The sequence below is a fragment of the Epinephelus moara genome, chromosome 6 (assembly GCF_006386435.1).
Source record: "Epinephelus moara isolate mb chromosome 6, YSFRI_EMoa_1.0, whole genome shotgun sequence".
NCBI lineage: Eukaryota > Metazoa > Chordata > Actinopteri > Perciformes > Serranidae > Epinephelus > Epinephelus moara.
In genome coordinates, this window is record NC_065511.1 from 4697826 (window position 1) to 4712156 (window position 14331).

At 40.3% G+C, this 14331-nt stretch overlaps 1 pseudogene; it reads left to right on the forward strand.

The window, feature by feature from the left end:
- LOC126391649 (uncharacterized) overlaps nt 1-13717 on the forward strand; it is a 31948-nt pseudogene extending 18231 nt beyond the window's left edge.
- The last annotated feature ends 614 nt before the right edge of the window (nt 13718-14331 follow it).

Sequence of the window (14331 nt, forward strand, 5' to 3'; positions counted from 1 at the left end):
GTTTTTTTCCCCGTTAAAGGTTTTTTTTGGGGGGAGTTTTTCCTTATCCGCTGTGAGGGTCCAAAGGACAGAGGGATGTCGTATGCTGTAAAGCCCTGTGAGGCAAATTGTGATTTGTGATATTGGGCTTTATAAATAAAATTGATTGATTGATTGAATTTTCCAGTGAGGTGGACAATAAAGCCAATCTAATCTAATTTTAAAGTTTCTATGGATTGCTAAGGCCTATGCCACCAGCTGATCTGCATGACGGACTGGCCCATGTTCATCCCAGGTTGTCAAATACTGACAAATTGTCATGCCCTTCTGCGTCTGATAATGATGCCCAGGCCACACAGCTGAAACATATTGTAACCAGTGAAACAGTCACCCAGGGGTTAAAGCATCAAAATACTTGGTTAAGTTGAGGAAAAGATCATGTTTTGGGTTAAAATCAGTATGTGTATTACGTTACCTCATGTAATGTAATGTAAAAAGTCACGTTAATGACATCAGTGTGCGACGACCATACGTAAATTGCATAACTAGACATAATTAGATACATAACTGGATTTTCCTGGAGAAAAGTCCAACTCCGTTTGACCCATTTGCCTCCCCTCCTGACTGACCTATGCAGACTTTCTCTGTCTTCATACTATTTCATTGGCTCAAAGCGTCAGCTATTGCCACAGATGGGTTGACAGTGGAGTTAGTTGAAAGCCCTGTGCACCACATATAGACGCTAAAGGGTGCCGTCAGCATCAATATGACACGCCCCTGCATGCTACCATAGTGCTAGGTACATGATATGTTCATGGGGAGTGAAAAAGTCTTATCAGAAATATTCTAATTCACCTTTGTGGTGCTACCATCCCTAAACCATTACAAATATCATAGTTATCACTGAATCCTGCTTTATCATGTATTTTCATATTTGGTCTACACTGATAGTCTTAGTCGGTCCAGTCACTGATGACATTCTTGTTCTCTCACCTTTGATCATTTATAATTAGTCTTTGGAGTATCTTGACTAATCAAGCCAGTATATGATAATCAACTTGATCATTTATTTTTAGACATGTTATCCTTGTTAATATCCCGTATTTAACTCTTCAGCACATTGTATCTTCACTACATTCTGTGTAAATATTGTGAATAAATTAAAGTTGAGCTCCATGACTAGCTGAAAGGCTGCTGCTGGGAGAGTGCATTTCCTGCCCGAAGTCCTTCTTGTTAGCTTGGTCCACTGTCTGGCAGGGTCTGACGCCATGTCTCTGCAACTGGGTGTCCCAGCGATTGTATGTAGAGCAGTTTGGTTGTAGGGTGTACAGATCCAAGGGATGTTGTCTACTTTGAGCCTTCACTCAGCAAATCTTCACTGTTTGTGAAGATAGGCTGGTGTAATTTGCATAGCTAACTTTAGGTGGCTTCTATTTGGCCTTCACATTAACGTATCTCTTTTTTGTCCCTGTTTTGCTGTTAATAGTGAGTGAACCAAGGTCTGAAAGCTCTCACCTTCCTGCTGTTGCTTGCTTATTGTTATATAATAACAAATGTTCAGAGAGGTTGTTGCATTCTGGGAATGTTGCTGTTTTCCCTGTGAGAATATGAGAAGCGTGTTTTATTTAATTTTTATGCCTCTGGGTAGGCAATAGCTATGGCCGGAGGAATTTTGTTTTCAGGCTGTCCATCCATCCGTCCGTTTCATTTTCATGAACATGATACTTTTAGAGCACCTAGAGGGGATGTCTTCAAATTTGGCACAAATGTCCACATGGAGTTAATGATGAACTAATTAGTGTTTGATGATCATAGGTCAAAGGTTAAGGTCACTGCAACCTAGCATCCATTTCATTCCTGTGATTGCGATGGAGAATTTCTTCAAATTTGGCACAAATATTCAATTTGAATGAAGGATGAACTGATTAGAATTTGGTGTTGAAAGTCCAAAGGTTAAGGTTACTGTTACCTCACCTGTCACATTCTTGTGAAAGCAGTACCTCAAGAACACCCTGATGGAATTTCTTCAAATTTGGCACAAATGTCAAGCTGGACTCAAGAATGAACTGATAAAAATTTGTTGGTCAAAGACGAAAGGTCAGGGTCACTGTGCCTATGTATCCATCTCATTTTGTGAACATGGTACCTCAAGAAGGCCTTGAGGGACTAGTGTTCACTTAGACCTAAGAATAAACTAATTAGATTTGGGTGTTTAAAGATCGAAGGTCAAGGCCACTGTGATCCACAAACAGACATGGATGTAAACTGTAAGTGCAACTTGACATGTTCATGGAGGCATACATACATGAAGCAGTAATTCTATTTTTTTGTTTTGGTGTATGTGATGGATTTGAGTTGTTGGGTTTGCTTATTTGTATGATTTCTTTATTTCTTTTAGCACTTTTTGTGTTTCAAGTATTGTTATTATCATTATTGACTCTGTTTAAAATGACAAGCTTGAAATGGGGTCCACTACACATAGACACACACACACACACACACACACACACACACAGTATTATCATTGAATAAATGTATACCCTAATTTTTTGGTAATCTTGTCTTCTATCTAAAGTGATTTCCATCCTGTGTGACCTAGCTGGGTCTTAAAGTAGTTAAGTGTTGTGATCATTTACGGTGTGTGAAATTCCCCTAGGTGGCATTGTCTCCTGCCACATGTGACATGCTCATCAACCTCAGGCCAGGCTCTGTTGTATTTTTCTCGGAGAAATTTTGTCCCCTGAAGTTTACAGCATAAAGTGTCCTCTAATACTCCAAACATTACAGCCACAGTGAAGGATAACAACACTATGGAGTTGCATTGCCAGCTTTTATAGCCACATGAGAATGATTATCAATTTCAAAGCAGGAGTCAGTAATGTGTGTGTCAGTGTGTGCATTTTACGGACACAAACCATAGGCTAACCACATGGGAATACTTTCCTTCCAGACTCCATAAAACATACAAGAACAGCTAGGGTAGAGAATCTGTTTTTTTACAAGGTGTTTCTGAGATTGCACCGAGTAACTGTGTTGATCCTCGGCCCTGGCCCCTCTCTGTGATGTTTCAGAGAAGATGATGAGGACATTTCAACTGCCAACATTAACTTATTTCCTTTACACATACCCCATCACCTCTCCCTCCACTCAACCTTTCTGCAGCACCCTTCTTTTTGTCCCCCTCTTCCATCTGCATCATCCCTGACCCCTATTTGCCTTTCCTTCACTCAGTACTTCTCTTCCGCCGCTATCTTACCTCCTGGGAAGGTGTTCCACACATCAAAGCATTCTACTGCCATCCATTCCGGGACAATCAGCAAACATAGGATAATTGGGTGTTGGTGGAGGTACCCCTCAAGCTCACAGTGCCTCTCTGACAGGAAAAGAGCATCAATAAAAGAAGAGAGGAGTGACAGGCCCGTAGCCTGGAGCAAAGGAAGGGCAATGAAAGCCAGGAATAGTGAGTGATGACATGCATATCAATGCTGCCCCTGCAAGGTAAACAATGACTCTTAATTACCAGGCCAAGTTTTAATTAAGATGACGGTAGAGTAATTATTGCCCCTGACAGGGATGATTGAGCTGGGGAGTCCATGTTCTGATTAGGTCGCTCATCTGGATGCTTCCCGTCCTATAGGGAGGCAATAATGGCGTGACCTCTTGTTGTCAGAGGACGGCTGTGTGGCACAGGGAGGGAGTCTTCAAATGTTCAGTTCTTTCTTTCTTCACATGGCTGAGTACACTTTAGGAAAAAACTTCACTGATATCAGTGAAAACAGCGCAGGGCAGAGGGTCAAAAAGATAAACTCTGCAAACTCCTCGGGTGGCCTTTTTCTTTCACTGTTATGTTTGGCAGTGGTGTAGCTGGCAATATTCTACATTTTCCAACAAATCTCATGTGCAGACCAAAACCAACAAAATATCTGTGATGCATTTGATTCCTTTGTGCAATAGCGCTCCATTTTTGTCCAATTACTATGAAAAACATATTAATGAGCCACGCTGTTGCACTGGATAAACACAAACTGTACTTTATTCTGACTCAATCCCCCATACACCGTCTTTCTGCCAAAGTAACTCGGTCCCAGACCTCTGAATCACTGCCTATCTCCGGTTTGTGATCAGTGATTTAAATAGGTCAGGTGTTGTTCTCGCTTTTTAAAACATCTAACCAATCAGAGGGCAGGAGAATTGTGGGAAAGGAGGAGACTCAAGAGAGTACAGACACAACTGAAAACTAAGAATGGACAGTAACAAACTTTAAATTTGATATTATACATGTAAATTGTTGTGCACAACAATGTGACTGTTCAAATTAACTGTAATTTTTAAAAGAAAAAAGAGATTATCACACTTAAAGGCAAAACACATGACACATGCTGGCTGTTAACAACTAATTATTGACTAATAATATATATTGATCTAAAGTAAGAATCATAATCAGAAAGCTAATGTTTTGTTCACACCAAATATGATGGAAATTTTCTCATCGCGTAACTCGAGTTTGGATGCTAGAATATATTGCATTGACTTGCTTCATATGCATGAATAACTTGTGTCATATGTGCGTTAAATCACTAAATTGATGAACTTCCACCAGTACGTCCTTTGCGTCATATGTCCTGGAGGATCTCAATGCTGATCAGCTATCGCGGCTCGAATTGGTTACTGTATTTCAGATTTTTTTAACTCTTGCAAATAAACATATGGCGTGAAGTTGTGCTGCTCACCTCATTTGCACTGCTTAATTTGCGTATTTTGCGTTGCGTCCATCTCACTGCTCAGTGGGAACTCGTGTCTTTACATTGACTTTACATGTAATTTTGTAAGTTGTTGTATTCGCACCGAACACAATGCGAATTTTCATGTTGCGTTACTCGCAAGACTTTGAGCGCTAAAATATTATGTGTTGACTCGGCTCATACGCACGTGAAATGGCGTAATTGATTAATTGATTCTGTAGGTTCTCTGCATCATACATCCGCAGAGGATCTCAGTGCTGATTGGCTATTGCAGCACAAATCGGTTGCTATAGTTCAGATTTTTCAGCTCTCACAAGTAAGTGTTCAATGCAGAATTGTGGCGGATCATTTTTATTCTAGAGTTTAAAGAGTTAGATAATAATAAAGGTTTGAAGAGGTTACTGCTGTTGCTGCTGCGTGACACTCTATTGTCACAAACAGTGCATCTTGCTCTATCTTTATCCACAGGTGAAAAGTGGCATCGCACCACTCTACATTTCCTTTCTGCCATTCTCTCACATTTGACGCGTGTTGTGTGATGGTGTGTGTGTGCATAAGGAGTGGGTAGTAGGGCAGAAGAAAGAACGACAATGAATGTGTAGAATGGACAAGAGAGCTGCGGAGTGACAGGGGTTAGCTCCAGAGTGAGTACTAACTCCACATTGGAGAAAACAAAGTATCTCTCCTGTGCTCTCCAGCCACGGTCTAGAAGCTGAAGTGGAAAAGCTAAGAGCTGTTTTGGTACAAACATTATACTACAGTACTGTAAACATTTTTGAGTTAAATGAACTGACATCTTAGTAAAATGAATGAAAAATGGATATTCACTTGTATAGTACCTTTCTAGTCTTCCAACCATTCAAAGCGCTTTAACACTACATGTCATATACTCAGATTAAACACACTCGCAACACCGATGGAACAGCCATTGGGAGCAATTTTGGGTTCTGTATCTTGCCCAATGATACTCTGACATGCGGACATGAGAAGCTGGGGATCGAGCCACTGATCTTCCGATTGGTGGATGACCTGCTCTACCTCCTGAGCCACAGCCGCCCAATAATTAAACTTACGTTGGTCCAAAGATCTGTGATAACCAGCCACTGTCATTCTCCTGTGTGCCACCTTCAACAGTTCATTGTTCCTCACTTTCCCCTCATCTCAACATTTCTTCATGTCCACCTCCTTGAGGATTTCCAGAAATAACTTCACTTCCTAGTTCTGGTTCTCCATACCAGAATCGTCCATTGTAGCAATATAGCCTAGCTAGCTCAACAACGAGTGAACATCAGCCCAAGGGTAGAATGTGCACACAGCTAGGTTGTTAATTACTGCACTTGCATGTCTAGTGTGGCAGGGGCAGGGCAGTGTTGTTGCCAGCTTAAATCCTAGCCCACAGGTCGTAAAAAGTGTGCCTGGATGAGTGTGACCTTTCCTATTTGGGGAAGGGGAGGGGTTGACTCACCACCAGGCCACTGCTCTTGCACTCCACAGGACACCTCTCAGGTGCAGTTCCGTAGGGGTCCAGTCAGCCAGCTCGCTCTTCCTCGTGGTTGTTCAGAGTAAATACTTACTTAATTTTTGTCTTAATTTCTGTGCAGTGGGGGTAACTGGAGATGGTCCATTTTTAAATACAATCTAGGATCCCTACTGAATTAATCAGTAGACTACTTTTGGTGGGCTTGCTAGCTTGTTTTATTTTCTGAACAAAGTCAAATTATTTAGCACGACACCACATCCTTTAAGTTTTGAATTTTTACTGCTCTTTTCTGTTACATAAGCAATGGATTAATGTTGCTAATGTAGGTGCTGACCCACACTTGCACAGCGTAGATAAAATATGGCAAAATAAGTGAACAGTAACCTATAGAGCTTATAAGTCACACCCCTTCCGGTAGACCCCCATGGGACCTCTAGGCTCGGAAAATATGAATGGGAGTAATGGAGAGAAAATTATTATTTTCTGGTCCCAGTCATTAAATGCCTTGTATTACACAAATGTTTTGTGTGGGTCTAAATAATATTTTTTCATGTTGAGAGTTTGACAGTTTATTGTATGATTCTTCAGTTAAAGGCTGTGGAAACAACGTAATGAGAAAGACTACATGTCACCTATGTGACGTCACGTCATCACACTTTCCCTCCACTTCTCAACTCACAGTGCTGCTGCTGCGTCTTCTGCAATGATCTACGGAGCCATTATATCAAGATGCTGGTGTGCTGAAACTTTCCACATGTCCAGACTTGTAGTGGTTTTCGCCACGCTTAAGGCTTTTGTCCTCTCCTTGGAAGAAGGCAGTGCGAGTGGTGACGTATATCATACGCGTCGGGAGCAGCGAAGAGCTGTAGTCCACAAAGCGCTCTCACACAAAACCTAACAGTATCAAACTTCTTCCCGCTAAATTGTAACCTTCTTTGCACGAAAAATTACATTAAAAATTCACAAACAACATATGTGAAATTCGTGGCACAATTCAAACGGGACCAGGAAATAATTTTCATCTAACCACTGAAACACATTATGAGAAATCGATTTTTAAGGTCCCATGTACCGGAAACGGTACGCAATTTACGAGCTCTATAGAATTGTCATTGTCTTGTAATCTAAGACATAATTTTCTCTATTCAGAACAGAAATATTCTGAGACACCTTTGTTTTTTCATGTGCCGTATTCCTTGTCCATTTCCATGTTTTTTAAAGCAAAAAACAAAAATCTTGTTTTGTTCACACACTGTAAAAATGACTTTTTTAGTTACCTCAGCTCATTTTCCTTAGTCAGTCCAACTAAAAGTATCTAAATCATTGGGCCAACTTGAAATATTAAGTTTTAATGTTGTCAACTCCTCAGTTAAATCAGAACAGTCCAGGTAACTCAGATTGCTCAGCTGACTCAATTAAATGTGAGTAGCCCCTGCAAAACGGCCTTGAACAACCCGCACGTCACAGACTGCCCTCCTGCTCCTCGTGTCAGTTGGAAAGGACGCCATTTCAGTCAAGCAATGGAACAGCAACAACATAAAACTGAGCAGAGGAAAGCATGTTGACATTTTTATCACAATATCCAGGTATGAGTCCCTCCTATTAACAGTTTATGTTCACAAGTGTGTTAAACGAATGTGTATACCTGCTCTGGGAAGTATTTGTTTGACGATATGTCCGAATATTTTTAACTTAAATTAAAGAGTTGGGTATAATGTGTTACAAAGTAACGCGTTAGAGTACTTTGATTATTTTTTGCAGAAACTAGTAACCTAACGCATTAGTTTGCTGTTTGAGTAATCAGATACTTAAGTACATTTTCAAACAAGACATCAGTTACTTCCGTTACTTTTAGAACGCTGGTCTCGTTTGGTTCTAATAACGAAGATAACGTTAAACCTATCAGTCTGAAAGAAGCCACGGAGCTTGTGGCTCGCTACGTGGTCGGAGAAATGCTGCCGTTGTCTATGGTGGAGTCTAAATAGGTGGAGTAGGACTCGCTGACAGACATATTTCAGACTCAGGACTTGCATTATGCCTGGTACACGCTACACGCTGGTACTCACCAATTATCCCCGGTCGTCTTTCACGGCGTGTGTGATGTCATCGGGTTATTCTTGTCCTATTTTTATTACTTTCACTATTATTTGAGTCACTGTGTCTGTTCATGTGCCAGCCGACATGTTGTTGTAGTCACCTAAAAGCGTCAGCAGATGGCAGGAGCTACATTTGAAGCGCCATACGTAAACTATCAAGCTACTGTATCTTCCACAGGAAGTTCTGACAAATGTTTCAGAATAAAAGCCTATTTAGAAAATGGAGGGATTCTCTCAGCCGAGGTTATAAGGGGCTTTTAATTTGAAACAAGTGTTGAGTTTGAAATGACGGTGCGATATGTTAACTTTACAAAGACAACGGAGCGGATAAAAAGTAAATATATAAACACACAGAGGGATTAATAAATAACGGACCGTCTATAATGTAGTTTGTTTCAAATGAAGCTGGGAGCCTCTGCAGTTGTGGTGAGTAAAAGCCCCGCCGCTATTTGTTAATGTTATTACTTTATGTCCGACCGTGAGGATGTACCATTGTTTGCTAGCTTGATGCTAATGACAGTAACGTTAACTCAGCGGGTTGACAAAGTGCCTCTGCTGTTTCACACCATCATTTCCCCCTTTTACTCTGTGTGGTAACATCCCTAGAGGAAATATTAAAAACGCTGGGGTGTTGTTGTCATACAGTTGTCTACGGCAGCAGATCGTTCTGTGTTTCTACTGGTCAAAGTGACGGCTGTGATGGGAGAATTGGATCTCAGTGAAGGGCAAGTGGTCCATAACTTTAATTTTGGAGACAAAAAAATGTAGGCTTAGCGCCCTGTGGTCCATTGTCCAGTAGGAAATGTAGAATACTCAAAAATACTTTAAAAGTGCTTGAGTTGGGGCGTCGGTAGCTTAGTGGTAGAGCAGGCACCCCATGTACAAGGCCGTTGCCACAGCGGCCCGGGTTCGACTCCAGCCTGTGGCCCTTTGCTGCATGTCACTCCCTCTCTCTCTCCCCCTTTCACACTTGTCTGTCCTATCAAATAAAAGCTAAAAAATGCCCCAAAAAATATCTTAAAAAAAAAAAAAAAAAAAAGTGCTTGAGTTACTTTTCTCAGGGAGTAATGCTGGAAGCACTTTTAAAGTAATTTAGTTACTTTACTCAGGGAGTAATGTTGGAAGTACTTTTAAAGTAATTGAGTTACTTTACTCAGGGAGTAACGCAGTAAAGTAACTGGTTACTTTTTAAAAAAGTAATGCAGTAACGTACTTTGATTACTTTTAAAGTAACCCTTACCCAACACTGGCGACGACAAATGAGCTAACGTTAACTGTGCTAACGCTAATGCTAACCACTCTGTCATCTATGTAGTGAGTGTATTTGGTTATTTGAACATTTTTCACTTTATTACTGGTACTCAGTTGAACATATTAATGCAAGTGTTAGTGTTAAGAAAGTATATATTCAAGTATATTCAAGATGCTGTTCTTATTTCCTGTGGTAGGCCTACGCGCTCATCACAGCCCCGTGCATATCACTGATTTTTATCTGCTCGGGGTTTGGCACTTAGAAACAGACTCCATTTTATTTCCTAGGGTAGACAAGCCGTTACTGTTGGCTCGTGTGTGTGTATATCCCTGTGTGCTAGGGCCGTAACGGTACATGTATTTGTGTCGAACCGTTCGGTACGCGACTTTCAGTTCGGCACGACCCTGTACCGAATTATTGGGCGCAGGATATTATTTTATTTTATTTTGTTTTATTTTAATTCCGTTTTTGCGAGCCGAACCATTTAAAATATCTAGTTCCCCGACGGACATAATTGAGTGACGGACCGAGTCCAACCATAAATCTCCGCTTTCTCTTTGTGCAGCGCATTCTCGCATTTTGACAACGTGGCAAGTGAGCCTGACGAACTTGAAGACCCACCCGCAAACCTTAAGTCCTCCGTTTGGGAACACTTTGGTTTCAGGGTAAAATACGAAGATGGAAATAAACAAGTGGACAAGACAAAAGCAGTGTGCCGACACTGCAGAACAGCGGTCGGGTATGTACTTGGAAACACGTCTAACATGCTAACGCATCTAAAGCGACACCACCCGAGTTTGAACGTTAACCGGCACGACTAGAAAAAGCAATCTGGTGCAAACTACGATATCGTCGTCGTTTAAAAAGAAAGAGCGTTTCCCTGACCATCGCGCTAAAGAAATAACCAACGCCATTGGAGTTGAGTAAAATTGTTTAAGCTGCACTTTAGATATAAGCATGTTTTGTTTACTGCACTTTAACAAAGTGGGAAAGCTAAGTAAGTTCCTAGTAAAACTGAATCTGAGCAGGCTTTAAAGCTGACCAGCTGCACTATACTTTTTATTTTAATTGAGTAAAACTGTTAAAGCAGAAATGTATATTTATATTTTTCATTCAAAAAATGTGTTAAAAAAACAGCAGGATTTTATTTTTCACTTTTATATTTCTATTTTCATTCAAACAATGTGAAAAAGCAGGATTTTATATATATTTGTTTCATTCAAAAATTTTGTAAAAACAGTTAACTGCTGTGGTGGTATGTTTTAATAAGGTTACCAATAAGTAAAAGATATTTAATAGTTGTCTATTTATTTCATTACTGTATCGAAAAAAAAACGACCCGTGACTTGTGTACCAAACCGAGATTTTTGTGTACCGTTACACCCCTGCTGTGTGCTGATGAAAACTACCATGAACTTAACACATCTTCTGCCCTTCTCCCTCAGAGACACAGGAGAGGAGGGGAGGGAAAGCTGCAGTGGCACCTGTGGCTTCCACAGACAAACTCGCTCTGCTCAGTCACAAGGCGTTTTCGGTAAATGTGCACGGTCAAAGTCAAGTGTGTTGTTTTTGTTTTGTTTTTTAAATAATGTTCATGGAAATGTTAGTCAATGGCAGATTTGACATGAGACATGACATAACATGAACATGAAATAAAATAATGTCAGGGGATCACAGAATGTAGATAAAAATGATACATTAGCTGCCTTGGAGAAATATGGAGAAAGGTAACTCAGTGGTTTTGATGGTTTTTCTGTTTTTAGAATGTTGGATTGTTATAATGTATTGTTTGAATTCCTTTTCAAAAATTAAAAATTTTGATTTATAAATATGGTATTTTGCAAGTAACAAAATTAAATTGATGATGTAATATGGATCTGTTTTGTTAGGAGTATAAGAGAAGAAACCTTCCACAAATCTTCTAGTTGTAGAACCAGATGAACTGAACAACTACTGACCCCATATATGGTGCATGGAAAACTCATGGTCTCACCCAAGGTGTCTTTACTTGATTGAGGTAAGCCTATGGTAAGCCTATTTTTTTTTTTTAAAGTTAAGTATATTAATCATTTTTCTTCCATAACAATTCTGCCAGAGATGGGGTAAATTTGGTTTGAATTCAATCATTCTGATTTTACATACAGGGTTCCCACATGATATTTTTCCTGGAAAAGTTATGAAATAATAAAAATTGAGAGAATGTTTTGAATATAGACTGTTTTTGACTGCTTCTCTTCTCATCTTCTCTTCCTCTCCTCCCCTCATCTCCTTCTCTTCCTCTCTTTTCTCTCCTCATCTTCTCTTCCTCTCCTCCCCTCATCTCCTCTTCCTCTCCTTTCTCTCATCTTCTCTTCCTCTCATCTCCTTATCTTCTCTTCCTCTCCTCCCTTCATCTCCTTTTCTTCCTCTCCTTTCTCTCCTCATCTTCTCTTCCTCTCCTCCCCTCATCTCCTATCTTCCTCTCCTTTCCGACCAAGAAACCTTCCACAAATCTTCTAGTTGTAGAACCAGAAGAACTGAACAACTACTGCCCACTGACCCCATATATGGTGCATGGAAAACTCGTGGTCTCACCCAAGGCATTTTTACTTCATTGAGGTAAGCCTATTTTTTTTTTAGTTAGTTTCTAAGTTCAGTATATTAATCATTTTTCCTCGATAACAATTCTGCCAGAAATGGGGTGAATTTGGTTTGAATTCAATCATTCTGATTTAACATACAGGATTCCCACATGATATATTTCCTGGAAAAGTTAGTTTTTCTCAATTGCTAAAACACTAAAACCCATTGGCTGAACAAAGTTCGCAGTTGCCTGAACTCATTTAGCTAATTGTGCAGTCTGTTGTCAATACCTTAAACCATTTCACATGGTAAAACACAATTTGCAGATCTCACTTAGACTTTTCAGCAGAACTCTAAACACATTCTCATTCTCAAAACACATTCTGCACTCTAATGCACGTCATCCATACTGGTAAACACAAGTGGCAACAATCAAATACAAATAGAGAACACATGTCATTGATTACAGTTTTTCTCGATTGCTAAGACACATTTCTGGAAAGCTGCTCTCCTTTTCTCTAAACTGTGAACACAAAACCCAATTTTCACAAAACCCCAGACTCTTCTTGCAAAACCAAACTTTCACCTCAAAACAGTTCAATCTGTGCTCAAAACTGAACTGTGTTTATCAAATCGTGCCCCGAGTCAATCAAAATTAAAAACACTACTGAGCAGTCACTAAACACTACATAGAAAAATAGAAAACACAATGCTCAGGACATGAAGCTGTAGAAATAAATGTTTATTGTTCACTGTAGGCTAAATGCATGTTGCAAAACAAAAAAACCTGTGCATTTAGCACTTGTACATAGTAAAAAAAAGAAGAAAAAAAAGTACAAAAAACAGAAATCCTGTGCATTTACACGTAGCACTTGTACAGTACAAAAACAAACAGAAATCCTGTGCACAAGGGCTTTAGCACTTGTATACAGTAAGCCTACATAAAAATAAAGTACAAAAATATACAAATGAGAAGTGCATTACATGCCACAGCATCATTTCTCCGTACTGGATCAGGCCACATTTTGTCTGGCCAGGCAACGGGGGAAAAAACCCCTGGCATGCCGTATCCAGGCTTGGCCACACCTATGTCACCACAGGCTAGTTCCATGGCTTGCAGGAGATTTACCCTGGTGTAAGGTTGGCGTTCATATACCTTCCACCGCCATGAGGAGAAGAATTCTTCAATGGGGTTCAGGAAAGGGGAGTACGGTGGAAGGCAAAGATTGATAAAACCTTGGTTCATATTGAACCACTCTCTAACCTGGAGGGCTCTGTGAAAACTCACATTGTCCCAAACAACAACATAGATGGGATGCTCATCCTGCTGCCCTAACAGAGCATCTCGCATGTGATTGAGGAAAATGAGGAGTTGGTGAGCGTTGTAGGGCCCCAGGTTGGCATGATGGTGGACAACCCCATGATTGCTGATGGCAGCACACAATGTGACATTGCCACCACGCTGCCCAGGGACACCAACAATGGCCCGTTGGCCAATCACGCTACGGCCTCTCCTTCTCCTTTTGGTGAGATTAAACCCAGCTTCATCCATGTAGATGTATTCATGGGGTCTTTCCACTGCATCCAGTTGAAAAACTCTCTGTAGAAATAGATATAGGTTTGTAAGTGATACAGAAAAAGTGATTTAGGCCACTACAGTAAATCACTACTTACAGTAACCAACATTGAATGTGTCTGGATATATACCAACCTGTACATACTGGAATCTTTGCTCTTTGACTCTGTCTGAGTTGCGTTCAAAGGGCACTCTGCACAGCTGTTTCATGCGCAGTCTGTTGCACTTGAGGATACGATCAACAGTAGAGAGGCTGACACTGTTGATACCCTCAAAATTTACATGGTCCTCAATGATCTTCTGCTGAATTTCACGCAGTTTAATGGTGTTGTTCTCACGGACCATGTCGACAATTAGGGTCTCTTGGTGTGGGGAAAACATACCTGTCCTCCCACCCCCATGTGGCAGTCTTTCAATTCTACAAAAAGAGAACATGCAGTTACAAAAATATACATGGAATACTAGGCCTACAAACAGTTAGACTAACCCTCCATTACAATACTACAGTACATTTGCACAGTGATGTACTGAAACATATATTTAAGTATACTGTGGTACAGTATATAATATAGTCATACAGTCATTGCTGTCAACATTTACATACTATAATGTCAAAAAAGGTAATTACCTGTTCTCTTCTCTAA